Source organism: Vombatus ursinus, unplaced genomic scaffold (assembly GCF_900497805.2).
Source record: "Vombatus ursinus unplaced genomic scaffold, bare-nosed wombat genome assembly UNPS02014781.1, whole genome shotgun sequence".
Taxonomy (NCBI): Eukaryota; Metazoa; Chordata; class Mammalia; order Diprotodontia; family Vombatidae; genus Vombatus; species Vombatus ursinus.
In genome coordinates this window covers 36956454-36972892 of record NW_020954559.1, presented here as the reverse complement: position 1 = coordinate 36972892, position 16439 = coordinate 36956454, and positions in this window count along the sequence as shown.

The following is a 16439-nucleotide window of genomic DNA, read 5'->3' as shown; positions in this document are numbered from 1 at the left end:
ACAGATAGCACTTGAGCTGTGTCTCAGAGGGAACTGAAAGTTCCTAGATCCTAGCTACTTGGAAATCCATTGTAAGGAAAGTATTTCTTGGGGCAGTTCGGTGGTGTAGTGGGTAGAGCACCGGCTCTGAAGTCAGGAGGACCTGAGTTCAAATCCAGCCTCAGACCAAACACTTGACACTTACTAGCTGTGTGACCCTGGGCAAGTCACTTAACCCTAATCGCCAAGAAAAAAAAAGAAAGTATTTCTTAAACTTTAAGTGCTATACAAATGGGAGTAATTATTATCATTACTACTATCAGTCAACAAGCAATTTATTCAGTCACAACTATGTGCTGGGCACAGGGACTACAAAGACTAACATGCCATTCACACTCATTCCTTTACATGATAAATATTTAGTAAGCACCTGATAGACACACAAGGGATTTCATCACTGGAAAAAAGGGACAATTAATTTTTTTAGCTCTTCATAACTTACTTAAGGCCCTATCTATAAGATAATTGGTCAATTAGGTTAGAGCTTTCTCACTGAGTAAACCTGGGTAGATACAACTTTTTAGATGCTTGTCTTTAGGTTTGCAGGACTCCAAGTCCTTCAGTGATCATTGGTACTTTAGTTCTTGTGGTTTTCATCTTGCTTCCTTTGTCTGCTCCAGCCACATGGTAGCCATGTTCTTTTTTTTTTCCCAATCCAAAGGTGGTCTTTCTTATTCTTACAGAATGTGAAGCCTTTTGGGTTTTCCTGGAATATCTAGGAGCTATTTTTTCTTTATCTTTCTCTAATAATGTATGTGTGTGTGTGTGTGTGTGTGTGTGTGTGTGTGTGTGTGTATGCATGCATGAGTGTTGTGATTCCTTCTCTATCAGGGCCTATCACACCTCCAAATAACCACGTTTGCCATGGTAAAGTTCTGATTTGAATTACAAAAAGTCTTACAATCTACACTGCCCTTACACACCACAAGAGAGAAAGGAATTAAAAAGCTGCAAGTTGAACACAATGGTGCTGTCTAAAAAATTATATAATTCCTATACCAGCTGTCAATTCAGACCTGGGTATAATTCAAGGCTCTTGTACTTTATTTCCTGGTCTAAAATTCCAGGTCTGGAATAAGATTGTGACTTATCCAGAAATCCACCTCAATGCAATAAGCATTTATTAACCCCCTACCTGTATGATGCCCCATGCTATGTGCTGGGGTTACAAAAAAGAAAAATAATACAGTCTTGGCAATCAAAGAGCACATAATCTGACAGGAAGGCTACAACGGTCAGACAAATATGATGCAAGATAAGTGACGAAAGGAGCAAAAGAGAGGTCTAGACAAAGTACTCTAGAAAAATTTGAGTAAACCTTCTTTAGGATCCAATGGATTACAGATTTACAGCTTTAAGGGACCAACACCTTAATTTTACAGATGAGGAAACCAAGGCCAATAGAGGTTGAACGACTTGTCCAAAGTCATCTGGCAAATAAGTTAGAGAAATTATTTGGGTTGAGTTTCTTTGATTCTAAAATCAAGGTCTTTTTTCCCTCCATACTTTTGTCCAGTGGGAAATCTCTATTCAAATCATTGACAGATGTTCTTTCTTGCCTATACAAAAAAGAACTTCAAACCATTTAGAATAAAATGTACTTATCCCTCCTGCCTCTCGCCATCTTCCATAGCAAACCTATTTCTGAGCCCATTGTGCTGGTCCCCACCTTTGACTACATTTCCCCTTTGAGAAATTCCAAATTTTTGGCTTTAAAGAATGCTGCATCCAAGGATAGGTTGGTTATGTATTGTCAGTCTGTTATTTTGGCTTGAACTGACAACTTCTAAGACTTCTTATCTGGTTTCTGATAATTTATGATTTCGGATACTTTTTTAAAACTTTATTATCAATCCTATCTGTCCAGTTCAACCTTTCTGGTTCCACTCCATCCCAAGGCATGGTGCTGGGCATTGTTCCTGAACCAACTCACAGACGTCAGGATATCCTTACTCATCATGTATTTCTCAGACCTACTCAACTCTTTCTTCTTGAAAAATTATAATTGAGGGCTTTTTTTCTTGCTTTCTCAATGAATAAAGAAGGGGTGGTGGAGGTGGGAGAAAATGAGAATTCAGAACTGAAAATTTTAAAATAATGATTAAAAAAAAGTGACTAACAAAATATATAGGAGATACTGGAGGAAAAGAATAATTACAGTTGACCTACTACCCTGGTCTTGAGTAACTGACTCTATTTTAAGGTTCTTGACTACCAAGACAAAGGTCATTTTCCTCTCTATCTAATAAAGGGGTCAGATTGCAAATCTCATGAGGTTCCATAGGAACCATGCATGACCTCTTAATCTCTTTATCATAGTAGGTGCTTTGTATTAAACACAAACTATGTTCAGGCACTGGGTGTTCCTATGTTCCAGCTTCAGTCTCTATCTTAACTGTTTGAGGCCCTGCCTCCAAGATCTGCCATTGCCTACACCCCAGTATGACAGTAATTTCAAGTTGTTGAATCTTATATGAAGACGATCCTGCAAATCAAATGCTGTTGCATCTTTCTCTGCCCAAATTAGACCATATACATCCATTTAGTTTGAAAAGACTCATCCTTAAGACCAGTCACACAGAATTCTGCTGTAGTTTTATAGATATGGTCTCTATGGTGTATATTATGAAGAAACAATTAGAAGGCATTTTAAAAGATTTTTCTAAAAATTTCCCTTAGGTCTGCCCTTGAAGGTAGGAGAGTCTACCAACAAAAGCAGAAGAATTTGGTGATAAGCATAAAACAAACATGTTGCAGAAGCTAGGAAATTAGATACTTTCCATTCTGGTGCATCTGGTGTCCAACAGAAGGTGGCTAGAAGAAAATGTATTATACTACTCATCATAGATTCCTGTCCTCTTTTTCCACTAGAGAATGTCTTTGCTCTATTAGTAAAATTCTTGAGGGTAAGTACTGATTGTTTGGTTGTATTTGTATTCGCAGCACTTAGCACAATGACTGGCACATAGTAAAGTGCTTATTAAATGCTCTGTCTATCTGTCTATCTATCCATCCATTCATCCATCTATTTTTCTCCTCTCCCTTGTTTTCCCTACATTTGCTTACGTTGACTCAATAAAACTAAAAATTGAAAAAAAAACCCATGATAATGTAACAAGCACTGCCCACCTACTATACCAATTTGTACTAATATTCAAGATTGGGTCCCAGAGTACGGGTGCCACCTCAGGTTCTACCAGATCCTATGGCCTGCGCTCTAAACACTATTGCTCACAAGTCTTTGGTGTACTTCCCAACTTCCCAGCCAGTAAAAGCAATTAGCTCTTAGCAAAGACATTTACTAAAACAGTATAGTAATAACAATAACTAAAATATTTTTCCTTCCTCCCCCATAAACACAAGGTGCACACAAATATATAGCATCCAAGGGCAGAGTAGACACAAAGTATTATGGTAGTGAGACATATATGTAGGATACATTTGTGGCAAAGGCAACTCACAACTACCAATACTGTGGATCCTGGGAGTCCTTTGTCTCTCTGTAGGGTCCTCATACACCTCTCTTTACGTACATCAGTTCTCTTCTTTGGCCAGATGTCAAGCTACCTCCTTCAAGCTACTTTCTCCTGTTGGTGACTGTCTCTCTGGAAACTGTCTCTGCTATCTCACTTGAGTCATATCTCTTATTTGTCCAGTATCGCCTCTCAAAAGCTATATGTTGATTTGGGGGGGGGATGTTGGGTGGGGGGAATTCCCTGCTCCTTTTCCCTCTAGGGGACTCTTCAACAGGTGGCTCCGGGCTTCTAATCTCTTCCTATCTCTAACAAACTAACTATCTAAAGCTACTGGGACGTAGCTTTTTTTTTTTTTTTTTTTTTTGCCCAGCCAATCATAATCAGAAAGGTTGTCTGATTTTAAAGACCTCATAAGGTATTAAACCTTGTTAATCTCTAAAACCTCATCATACATGCCTGTGTTCTGGATTGCACAATTGAGTTTGTGGGGTGAGGGAGAGAATCACAACCCCCCTCTTTTATTTTTTTTTTTACAAAAAAGAATAAGCCTTTGACAAAAATAAAGTTCACTTTGTGTACACTTTGTGTGTGTATGTTGTCACATGTTGTACCTAGTCTTTGTCTATGTGACACCAAAACAACTTGCTGAAAAATAAGGATTTCAGTCAAAAGTTTCACCCTGTTTTAGATTATACAATGCCAAAGCAATGGATTGACTGATTTCTCTTTTCAGTGAATTGACTGTTTGTTTTTTTTTTTTCTATCCTCAAGACGTAGTCATAGTCCCTGAAATGCTGTGGATATTCTGGGGGGGGGGGGAGTTTTACTTGTAAGAAGTATTGTTACTAATAATTAAGAAGTGGGAGGGGCAGATAGGTGGTGCAGTGGATAGAGCACTGGTCCTAGAGTCAGGAAGACTTGAGTTCTAATCTGGCCTCAGAGACATAACACTTACTAGCTGTGTGACTCTGGGCAAGTCACTCAAACCCAATTGGCCTCACCAAAAAAAAAAAAAAAAGAAGAAGAAGAAGTAGGAGAAGGTTTTCTCATACAGTACTATATTTTAGTGTCCTGAAAATATAGAAATGTAAAAGTTCATTTTAGCAATTGGTTTACAGTACAGTAAAGGCAGGCCTATGTTTGATGGACTAGTAAATGATTTATTGAAACTGTTATTTACTGGTGAACAATAAAAATTATCTTAATGATTAAGAGAAGAGTTTTCTTTTTTTTTTAATCTAGTCCTATGATTTCATTGTGTAGGGAATTCTATCCTATGAAGATCAACAATTCATCTGTAATTTAGAGTTACAGAGAGTTGTCTAAGGCATTGGTATTCAAAGTGGGGCCTCAGTCCCCAGAAAAGAAAGAGCATAATCTCAGAGTGTACATGATCAAACAGTGGCACAGTGGATAGATAAATTGCATTCTACATTCTCTTCATTAGAATGTAAATTCATCAAGGACAGGTACTGTTTTTCTTTTCTTTGTATCCCTAGCATATTATGCATTATGTGGCAATGCCTGTCACCTAATAAATCCTTAATAAATGCTTATTGACCCACTGACTCCATGTTAGCCAATTCCAGGATTTGTTTATTTTTTTTAAAAAAATAGTATTTCATTTTTTTCCCAATTGCATCTCAAGACAATTTTTAGCATTTATTTTTACAAGATTTTGAGCTACAAATTTTTCTCCCTTCATCCCTCCCCTCCCCTCTTCCAAAAATGGTAGGCAATTTGATATTGGTTACACACATGTATAGAACATATTTCTATATTAGACACGTGTATAGAACATATTTCCATATTAGTTATAGTTATGAAAGAAGAAATGGATTAAAACCTTGAAAAAGAATAAAGCGAGTGAAAAATCGTATGCTTCAATCTGCATTCAGAGTCCATCAGTTAGTTCTTCATCTGGATGTGGATAGCTTTGTCCTTTGTGTTTGTCTTGGATCATCGTGTTGCTGAGAAGAGCTAAGTTTTTAATAGTTGATCATCATACAATATTGCTGATACTGTGTACAATGTTTTCCTCACTCTGCTCATTTCACTTTGCATCAGTTCATACAAGTCTTTCCAGGTTTTTCTGAAATCTGCTTGTTCATCATTTCTTATTGCACAAAAGTTTTCCATCACATTCATATATCACAGTTTGTTCAGCCATTCCCCAATTGTTAGGGATCCCCTCAATTTACAATATTTTGCCACCACAAAAAGGGCTGCTATAAATAGTTCTGCACATGTGGGTCCTTTTCAGGTTTTTTTTTTGTTTTTTTTTGTTTTTTGGCAATTGGGGTTAAGTGACTTGCCCAGGGTCACACAGCTAGTAAGTATCAAGTGTTTGGTCTGAGGCTGGGGTTGAACTCAGGTCCTCCTGACTTCAGAGCTGGTACGTTATCCACTGTGCCACCTAGCTGCCCCCCTTTTCATTTTTTTATAACGTCTTTGGGATATAGACCTAGTAGTACCATTGCTGGATCAAAGGATATGCAAAGTTTGGTTGTCATTTGGGCATCATTCCAAATTGCTCTTCAGAATGGTTGGATCAGTTCACAATTCCACCAACAGTGCATTAGTCCCAATTTTCCCACATCTTCTCCAACATTTATCATTTTCCTCTTTTGTCCTATTAACCAATCTGATAGATGGTACCTAAGAATTGTTTTAATTTGTATTTCTCTAATCAAAAGTGATTTATATCATTTCTTCATATGCCTATAGAGAGCTTTGGTTTCTTCATCTGAAAACTGCCTGTTCATATCATTTGACCATTTATCAATTGTGGCATGACTTGTATTCTTATAAATTCATTCTCCATGTATTTGAGCAATGAGGCCTTATCGGAGACATTTGCTGTAAAGACTGTTTCCTAGCTTTCTGCATTCCTTCTAATCTTGGTTGCATTGGTTTTATTTGTGCAAAAACTTTTTAAATTTAATATAATCAAAATTATCTATTTTACATTTCATAATGCTTTCTGTCTCTTGTTTGGTCATAAACCTGTAACTCACTTAGCTTCTCCTGTGAGAATTTGGATGCTATACCACTTGGTGCATATATGTTTAATATTAATATTACTTCATTGTCTATGGTACCTTTTAGCAAGATGTAGTTTCCTTTCTTATCTCTTTTCATTAGGTCTAGTTTTCCTTTGACTTTGTCTGAGATCAGGATTGCTACCCCTGCTTTTTTTTTAACTTCAGCTGAAGCATAATAGATTCTGCCCTAACCCCTTACCTTTACTCTGTATGTGTCTCTCAGCTTTGAGTGTGTTTCTTGTAAACAACATATAAGATTCTAGTTATTGCTCCCTTCTGCTATCTGCTTCCTTTTTATGGGAGAGTTCATCCCATTCACATTCACGGTTATGATTACTTACTGCATTTCCTTCCATCCTATTTTTCCTCCTGTTTGTCTTCTCTCTTCTTTTATCCTTTCCCTCCAAACTGGTGTTTTGCTTCTGTCTACCACCTCCCCCGATCTGCCCTCTCCTCTGTCAGTCTCCCACCTTTACTTAATCTCCTCTCTTCCTACTTTCTTGTCGGCTAAGATAGATTTCTACATTCAACTGATTGTGTATATTATTCTCTCTTTGAGCCAATGCTGATGACAGTAAGGTTCAAGTGATGCCCATTGCCCACCCTTCCATCTTCCCTCAACTGTAATAAGTTTTTTGTGCCTCTTCATGTGAAACAATTTATCCCATTCTACCTCTCCTTTCTTTCTGTACCCATTGTACTCATATTTCTCATCCCTTAGTTATTTTGTATGTCATTCCCTCAAACTCACCTTCTACCCATATCCTCTGTCTATGTATATTCCATTTATCTGTACTATTAGTGGTACAATTTTTAAGAATTACAAGTATCCTCTTCCCATGTAGATATGTAAACAGTTCAGCTCCATTGAAACCCTTATGTTTTCTTTTCCATTTTCACCTTTTTAGGCTTCTTCTGGTCTTGATAGTGGAGATCAACATTTTTTTTTTCCAATTCTGGTTTCTCCTTATGAAAGCTTGAAATCCTTCTATTTTATTAAATGACCATTTTTTTCCCCTTGAAGTAGTATGCTTAATTTCTCTGGGTAGGTGATTCTTGGTTATAGTCCTAGCTTCTTTGCCTTTTGGAATATCATGTTTGATGACCTCCACTCCTTTAATGTTGCAGCTGCTAAGTCTTGTGTAATCTTGATTGTGGCTCTCCGATATTTGAATTGTCTCTTTCTGACCACTTGCAGTATTTTTTCCTTGATTTGTGGTAGTTTGGTAATTTTCCTATAATGTTCCTTGGAGGTTTTATTTGGGATCTCTTTCCTGAGGTGATCAGTGGATTCCTTCACTGCCCAATTTGCACTCTGGTTCCAGGATATCAGGGCAGATTTCCTTGATGATTTCCTGAAAGATGCTGTCCAGGTCCTCCTTTTGATTATGACTTTCAGGTAGTTCAGTGATTCTGACCTTGGCTCTCCTGAATCTTTTTCCGGGTCAGTTATTTTTCCAGTGAGGTATTTTACATTCTCTTCTATTTTTTTATTCTTTTGAATTTGATTGATTCTTGATGTCACCTATAGTCATTAGCTTCCACTCGTCCAATTCTAACTTTTAAGGAGTTGTTTTCCTCAGTTAACTTTTGTATCTCTTTTTCCATTTGGCCAATTGTACTTTTTAAGTAATTTTTATTTCTTTTTCTAAGCTGTTGACTCTTTTTTCATAATTCTTTTGCATCACTCTCATTTCTTTTCCCAATTTTTCTTCTACCTTTCTTATATGATGTTTAATCTCCTTTTTGAGCTCTCCATGAGTTCTTTCTGGGCTTTTGACTACTTCATATTTTTTGGGGGGGGTTTGCCCATAGATGTTTGACATTCTTATCCTCTTCTGAAATTGGGTTTTGATGTTCCCTGTCATCATAATAACTTTCTACGGTCAGATTCTTTGTTGTTGTTGTTTTTTGCTTATCTTTTTTGGCCTTTTTCCTTTCTTTTAAATTTGAGCTCTGCTCCTGGGATGGAAGGGGTACTGTCTCAGGCTTCTTGTGCTAGGGGCTGCAGGCTGTTTACCTAGTACTGCACTGATGTTGCCCTGAGGCCCACAGGGGACCCTCATGTCTTGTGCATCACTAAGGGGGTGGGGTGGGGTGACATTGGGATAGCTATCTGGCAGATTACCCTGGTGCTGAGCCTGAGTTCTAGTGCTGGTGTCTGGCATGTACTGAGGCTAGTGGGATATTTCTGCATTTCCCCAGAGCTGTATTGAAGCATTTATCTGTCTGGTCACTGGAGGTTGCCTGTTTGCTCAGGGCTATGCTGAAGCATACAGTGGTTCTAGGAGTTGGAGTCTGCCCATTTCCCTCTGAGGCATGTGGATGGATTGGGTCCCTGGTATTGGGGCTTGCCTGCTCCACAGCACTGGAGCTCAAGATCTTCTGCTGATTTGCTTAGGTGGGGCTTGCTGATGGCTTCCTGTCCTGGACTGCATTCCCCTTTTGCCCGAATGAGACAGGCCTTTCTTGGTGATCTTCCATGTTTCTTGGGTTAAAAGATTGTTTCACTCCATCTTTTTGCCAGTTCTGCTGTGCCAGGATTTGTTTTGGCACACTGTTTTATTGTTGTTCGGAGGCGAATATGGGAAAGTTGCAGTGATTTACTGCTTACCCTGCCATCTTGGCTCCTGGAAGTTGTTCACCCTAGGATTTGTTTCTAACACATCCATGCTACCCCTTTCACCTATTATCACCCAACACTGCCAATATTCCAACCTCTCCAGGTGCTATAGAAGTTTCTAATCTGTCCTTTCTGACCTAATGTTAGTCCCTCAGGGTAGCTATAATCTAACCTCCAACAAGGCACCCACAACAGAAAAATACTTTTCAGAAAATTCTCTCACCACACCCACACCCTGTCCCTCAGATCATCTCCTGGCTGCAACAAGTGCCCTTGACTGGCTTTGAGTTCCAGTTAGAACCTTCACCATCCTTTTTTATTCTGAGTGGAACATAATAGAGGAGCAGGTCCCATCAATCTCATGACATCACCCTTTCCTCCCAAAACCTACTCCTTTTCCAAACTTTTGTATTACTTTTCAGAGTCTTACCACCCTTCCAGTTATCCCAACTGGTGACCTTGAGGTCATCCTCAACTTCTCATTCTCATTCATCTCACATGTCCAATAAAGTGCCAAACTTTAGCATTGTTACATATATAACTCAACCTTTCTCTTTATTCCAATAACTATTATCCTAGTGTTCCTTATAACTTCTTGCATGCAGAACTGCAATAGTCTCTTACTTAGTCTCCCTGCCTCATGTCTCCCCCTAGTCCAATCCAGGCTCCCCTCAGCTGCCAAAGTGATTTCCCTAAAGTGCAAATCTGATCCTGTAACATGTAACTTTCCTACTCAAGGAATTTCAGTGGTTTCCTACTGATTTTAGGATCAATATTATTTTATCTTTTTCTACTTCCTACTTTAGGATAAATTTTATAGCATACACAATTATTAGTACAGTATTAGGTATACTGTATAACAAAAATAAGCCAATATACATGTATAGGAAGAGTGCTTAATTTTTTTTAACTGATGTAAGGCACAATCAAAAAAGTTTGGAGACTACTGGCCTAGGGAACTGAGAGTTTAAGGAACTTACCCAGAATTACAAAGCCAGTATGTGTCAGAAGCAATGCTGGAACCTGGGTCTTCCTGCCACCAAAGCTTGCCCCTCTACCCATTCTTCCAGCCTATCTGTCAAAGGGAAATTTGGGCTAATTATTAGGAATGATTTCCTGGAAGTCAAAGCAGTTGAACTGATAGTCCTCCAAAGGAGCTGCTGTTTCTACAGCTATAGAATTGTTTGAAATTAAAATGGACAAAAAGCTCAATAATATGTTAGATGTTTACATTTCTGCCATTTCTAATTTCCTTTGGTGTCACATAGGATATGAACCTGGTCATGTGAAACTGGTTGCAGATAGCAGTGCAAGGACTGGCTTGCTTTTATTGGTCACTTTAAACAGTCCACCAAATAGTTCAGTACTGGCAGCTGATATTGTTTGAAATATTGAATATGATACTTGGATAACAAATTAAATTATGTATTTAGAAAGGAGGGAATCAGATAGAGCTTTAGGAAGAGAATTAGGATACCATTAAGCTAAAATTTTCTAGTCACTATCTGGGGAAAACTGATTGCCATTTGAAATAAAATCACAACTCCAAGTATGAAATCTATAAAATATTATGTGATAGTGAGCCTGATGAATTTTAGAAATAAAAAAGGTATGACTAGGGTCAAGTCTAATTCTGTAAACAAAAATAAGTAGTTTTGGGGATCATTTTAAGCACTCCATTTTTGTTGGACCCAAGCAAAGATAATGATCTATATAATCCAGATAATATTTTTAATACCACTACTATGAATAAAGCACTAAAAGCTTAAATATAGATAGTTCATTTACACAAATACTCAAGGATGTAGTTTTGATAATGGGAGGTTTTAGCTTTAAAAAAAAAAACAGCTCTCAATGCCTTCTACTTGTCATTGGCAGTAGTGGTTATGACTCATAGCTTTGTCTGAAATGAGTAACCTAATTGAGAAGCTCAAAATTTTACAGATGAAAGGAACCATAGAGTCCAACCAACTCATATTATGAATGAGGAAGCCAAGGTCCAGAAAGAGGCAGGAACTTTCTCAAGGTCATATAGCAATTAGCAGGCATTAAGGCAGAACTGGAGAAACACCTTCTATTTCTAAATCCAGTATTTGTTCTATGATACCATTTCACTGAACTATGTTTAGGAGAGGTTGTAGGAGAGAATGAAACAGTGACCATTTAAGACCCGGTGACACAACCCCAAGTTGACCATGGATAGTATCCAGTTTCTTTTATTGGTACTGATTCTGCCAATAATTGTGCCCTTAGCAAAGAAGGCTAATTCATTTTCCAATGTATTTATGATTTCATTAATATGAGTATTACCTCCCCAATCATAAAGTTAGAGCTGAAAGGGACCCCAGGAGACATCTAATCAAATCCAGATGAGGTAATTGAGGTCCTGGGAAAGTTAAATGGCTTGCCTAAGGTCACAGAAGTAGTAAGTATCAGAGTTGGATTTGAGCCCAGGACCTTTGACCCTAGAGCAACTGGATGGTGCAGTGGATAGAGCACTGGGCCTGAAGTCAAGAGGACTCATCTTCCTGAGTTCAAATCTGGCCTCAGACACTTACTAGCTATGTGACCCTGGGCAAGTCACTTAACCCTGGCTGCCTCAGTTTCCTCATCTGTAAAATGACCTGCAGAAGGAAATGGCAAAACCACTCTAGTATCTTTGACAAGAAAACCCCAAATGAGTTCTGGAAGAGTTGGACATGAGTGAAAAATGACTGAACAACAACAATAACCTCCCACTCTAGAGTAAGTGTTCCTTCTATGGTACCACACTACTTGCCTCAATAGAAAATGATTTTTCTTAGATTTCCTCCATTTATGAGACAGGGAAACTGAGAAGATCAAAGACAGAAGCACAGGTTCTTTATGTACCAAACTATTCATAGGGATAGAGGCTGTATCTGTAATTTTATTGGTATAAGGAACTGCCCATTAAGGAAACTTCCTCTAGCAATATACCATGTCTTAAATGTATGGTTTTAGAAATTTGTTTAGAAAACTGAGAAGTTGAGTGACTTGTCCAGGGTAATAGTATTTTTCAGAGGCAGGACCTAAACCAGATCTTCTTATCACCATGGTCAGCTCTATCTATTATGCAATACTGCCTCTAAAGTATTTGCAGAAGCATTTTTTTTCCTGGCAGCACAAGATAAACAAGAAACTTCCTAGAAACAGAATTAATAGTTTCTGCCAAGATGGCAGCTTAAACGGGAGGCACACTAGTCATGTCTTATCCAGCTACGCCAGCAAAACCTTGAAGTTCCTATAAGATTAAATAATAATCAAGAACTTCAATGAGAAATGACAGTATTTGATTTTCTCTACCCCAGAACTACAAAACAAAAAGATTAGCCAGAAGACTGAAGGCAATAGGAAAGGGGGTCAACAACAAAGCCAGTACCAGTTCAGGGAAGCTTCCCATAGAGAACAGAGATGGACCAGGTACCTGTGTAGCCTGAAAGGCTCTCTGTCTGGAGGTAGCAAGAGCAGAGGAATCTCCTGAGGAAGTCCCAGGGTGATGAGTAAACTTTAGAGTAGAACTTTGGAAGGCCCAGATTGCAACAGTACACAGCAACCAGCATAGAGCCCAAACACTCCAAAATGGGGCAGCTTAGGCTCAAAGACTCTGAGGTACCTAATATTCTGTCTTGAGATGTCCAGAGAAGTACTCAAAAATCAACACTATGAACATCAAGGATCCATCAGGGACAAATCCCAGGAACTGAAAGTCAACATAGATACATGAGTGACCCAGGGCAAGACTAAATAAGGGAGACCACCACACCAAAAGCACATGTCTTTGGCACAAATTATGGTGAATCTAGTGATTTCCCCCAAAAGAGTAATTCTCCACCAACTGTAAGCAAAGACTCAAAGGAAAAAATGAATTTTCCATAAGGAATACATGAATATCTAGAATAAATGAAGCAAGAGACAAAAAAAAATGAAATAAAAACTCTAGGGGGAAAGAATTAGAAGAGAAAGTGGTAAAACTTACCCAAGAAATGAATTCCCTGGAAACTATAATAGACCAAACAAAAATGACTTCATAATATAGAAGAAACACTACAGCAAAATCAAAGAATTTTTTTTAAATAGAAGAAAATTTAAGATAATTGACATTTAAAAAAAACTTGTAAAACAAATCAAGGAGAGATAACTTAAAAATCACTCAACTCTTTGGAAATCATGGTTTTAAAAAGTCTGGATACTGTATTCCAAGAAATTATAAATGCATATTTCCCAGACTCATAAGAATCAGAGAACAAAGTAAAAATAGAAAGAATGAGCTGATCACCTGTAAGAAACCTCAAAAAGAAAAAATCCCAGGAATGCCATAGCCAAAAAATAAAACTTCCACATAAATTTTTTTTTAAAAAATACTGCAACTATCCAGAAAGAAGCAGGAACTATAGTCAGGATCACATAAGACCTCACAGCTTCTATAATAAATGAGATGAAATCTAGGAATTCAATATTCTGAAAGGGAAAAGAGATAGGCTTACAACTTTATCCTGAAAGTTAAGTGTAATCCTAAAAGGGAAAAAGTGGGTATTTAATGGAATATAGGATCTTCAAGCATTTCTTGACTAAAAGACCAGAACTGCATAGGAATTTTCAAATATAAATACATAAGTACAGATAAACCTAAAAGGCAGAATTTGATATAATGATGCAGTGTTAACATTCTAATAAGAGGAGAAGAAACAAGTGTCCCTTCAGAACTTTAATTTCTTCAAAGAATATTGAGAGGGTAACTAAATATGAAAAACAAAGGTTCTAGGAATGGATTGATTCTGTTCTGAGGATTTGAAGAGGGGAAAGAGAAGGGAAGGCAAAAAAAAGAATGAACTAGTATGGAAAGGAGGATCTGCTATTCCTCATAACTAGGGTGTATGAGAAAAGTAAACAAACATGGAGGAAATGAAGGGGAGGAATGGGTATCAAATGAACCTTACTCTAATCTGAAATGGACAAAAGAGGATTAAATACACAGAGAGTTTAGTATGGAAATATATAAAACTCAATAGGGCAAAAATTGGGGCTAGGAATAAGGGAGGTTACAAGGATGCAAGAGTCATAAACAAAATAAATTTCCTGATCCTGAAGTGGGGTGTGACAAGGGAAAAAGAAAAGAAAAGAATTAGACAATTAAGAGATGGTTTAGATTCCCCCTAAGATAAATAGGGAATGGCTAAACAAACTGTGGTATTAGAATTTAATAAAATATTATTATGCTATAAGAATGATGAAAGAGATTATTTCAGTGAATCTTGAGTAACATGAACTGACAGAATTCAGTAAAAAGAAGGAAGAGAACAATTTATACTCATAATGATAGGAACATTGTAAATAAAAACAACTTTGAAAGACTTAAGAACACTGACCAGTGCAATGACCAGTCATGTCTCCAGAGAACCTATAATGAAGCATGTTACTCATCTCCTGATAGATAGGTGATGGATACAATGTGTGAAGACATACATTTTTGGTCAGTACCATTGTGTGGATTCATTTTGCTTTACTATTTGCATTTGTTACAAGAGTTTCTTCTTCCTTCACTACCTCGTTTTCTTCCTTCCTTCCTCCCTCCCTCCTTCCTTCCTCCCTCCCTCCCTCCCTCCCTCCCTCCCTCCTTCCTTCCTTCCTTCCTTTCTTTCTTTCTTTCTTTCTTTCTTTCTTTCTTTCTTTCTTTCTTTCTTTCTTTCTTTCTTTCTTTCTTTCTTTCTTTCTTTCTTTCTCTCTCTCTCTCTCTCTCCTTCCTTCCTTCCTTCCTTCCTTCCTTCCTTCCTAACAGCATGCAATAAATATTCATAGTTTCATATAGAATCCTCTTTTGTATTCTGCTATGAATATGGAAATGTTCTTCTTTTAATGTTGAAATTCAGAATTTTAATTTTTTTCCAAAAAGAAAGTGCATACTCATCAATTGAGGAATGGCTAAACACATTGTAGTATATTATTGTAATGGAAAACTATAATGTTGTCAAAATACATATGAGAAATGCTAAAAAAATGTGAAAAGAGTTGTACAAACTGATGCAGAAGGAATCAGAAAAATATATCCAAAATAGAATGATTTATATAAAATCACCACTAAAAGGCAGCTGAACTCAGATTATAAACCATGACCAATCTTGTTTTAACAGGATGAACAAACAATTTCCTTTTCTGTGGTTTGTCCTTCTTTCTTGAAGAGGACCATGATATTAGGAAGATGATGCCATGACTTGCAAGTGAATTGGATTTAAGTGAGGGAGGGCTGTGCAAAGTCATCAGCCTCACTTTCTTCTCCAGAGCCATCTGGATTCAGTGGCCAGATATAGATCAGGACAACGAGAGATGGCTCAGAATTCAGTAAGCGACCTTGGCCTTTTTAAGCAAAGGTCTTTCCGAGTGCTCGTTTTGACTGAGGCAATGCCCATTCAGTGATTAAGGCTGTTTAAGAAGTGAGCCAAGGGATGGCCCCTTTAATTTGCCCCCAAAAAAATCAAACTGGGAGGGAAGACCCTCAATTTTTCTGGCCAAAAGAGAAACAACTACTATTTACATTCACTCTGAACCATCAGGGTCCAAACAGTAACCATTAAGTGGTACTTGGGTAGGGACAGAAAGAGGTGGGGAACTAGAGGTGCTAAGTGTTACATTTTATTGTCATATGATATTGTACTCATCTGCTGATTTGCCTAACTATCTTTGTGACAAGGGCATATTCTATGAGACTGGGGAAAGTGTTAAACAGTAAATGATTGTGTTATTTAAAAAAAAACCTTTAAGATTTTGTTTTAAACAAGGAAGAGGGAGCATATAATGGCTGGCCTGGTATATAAATGATCATTTTCTTTTGACTGGTGGCTTTAGTGTTTTTTAAATATAAAATGCTAAAAAGCCAAAATTGCTAAAAAAAAAATTCAGTATGGAAAGAATGAGGAGAGAAGGTCATCTTCTGAGATCGAACAATATTCAAAAGCCCACCTGGCGTATAAGATCTCCATCACTGACCTGCGGTGGTAAGGACATCATTTCCTACCCTACTTTAAATTCTCTTCATTAATAAGGCATTCCTTCATTAATAAGGACCAATCATGGGACAATTAATCAGGAAACTTGGGTGTACCACTGACTAGATCTATAACCCTTGACCTAAGTGTTGTCAGCTTCATTTTCTTTGTCTATAAAATTAGAAGGTTGGATTAAGGCCCCATCTGACTTGAAAGTTCTGAGAGTACATGGTTCCATGCTATTAGTGGGTGAGAT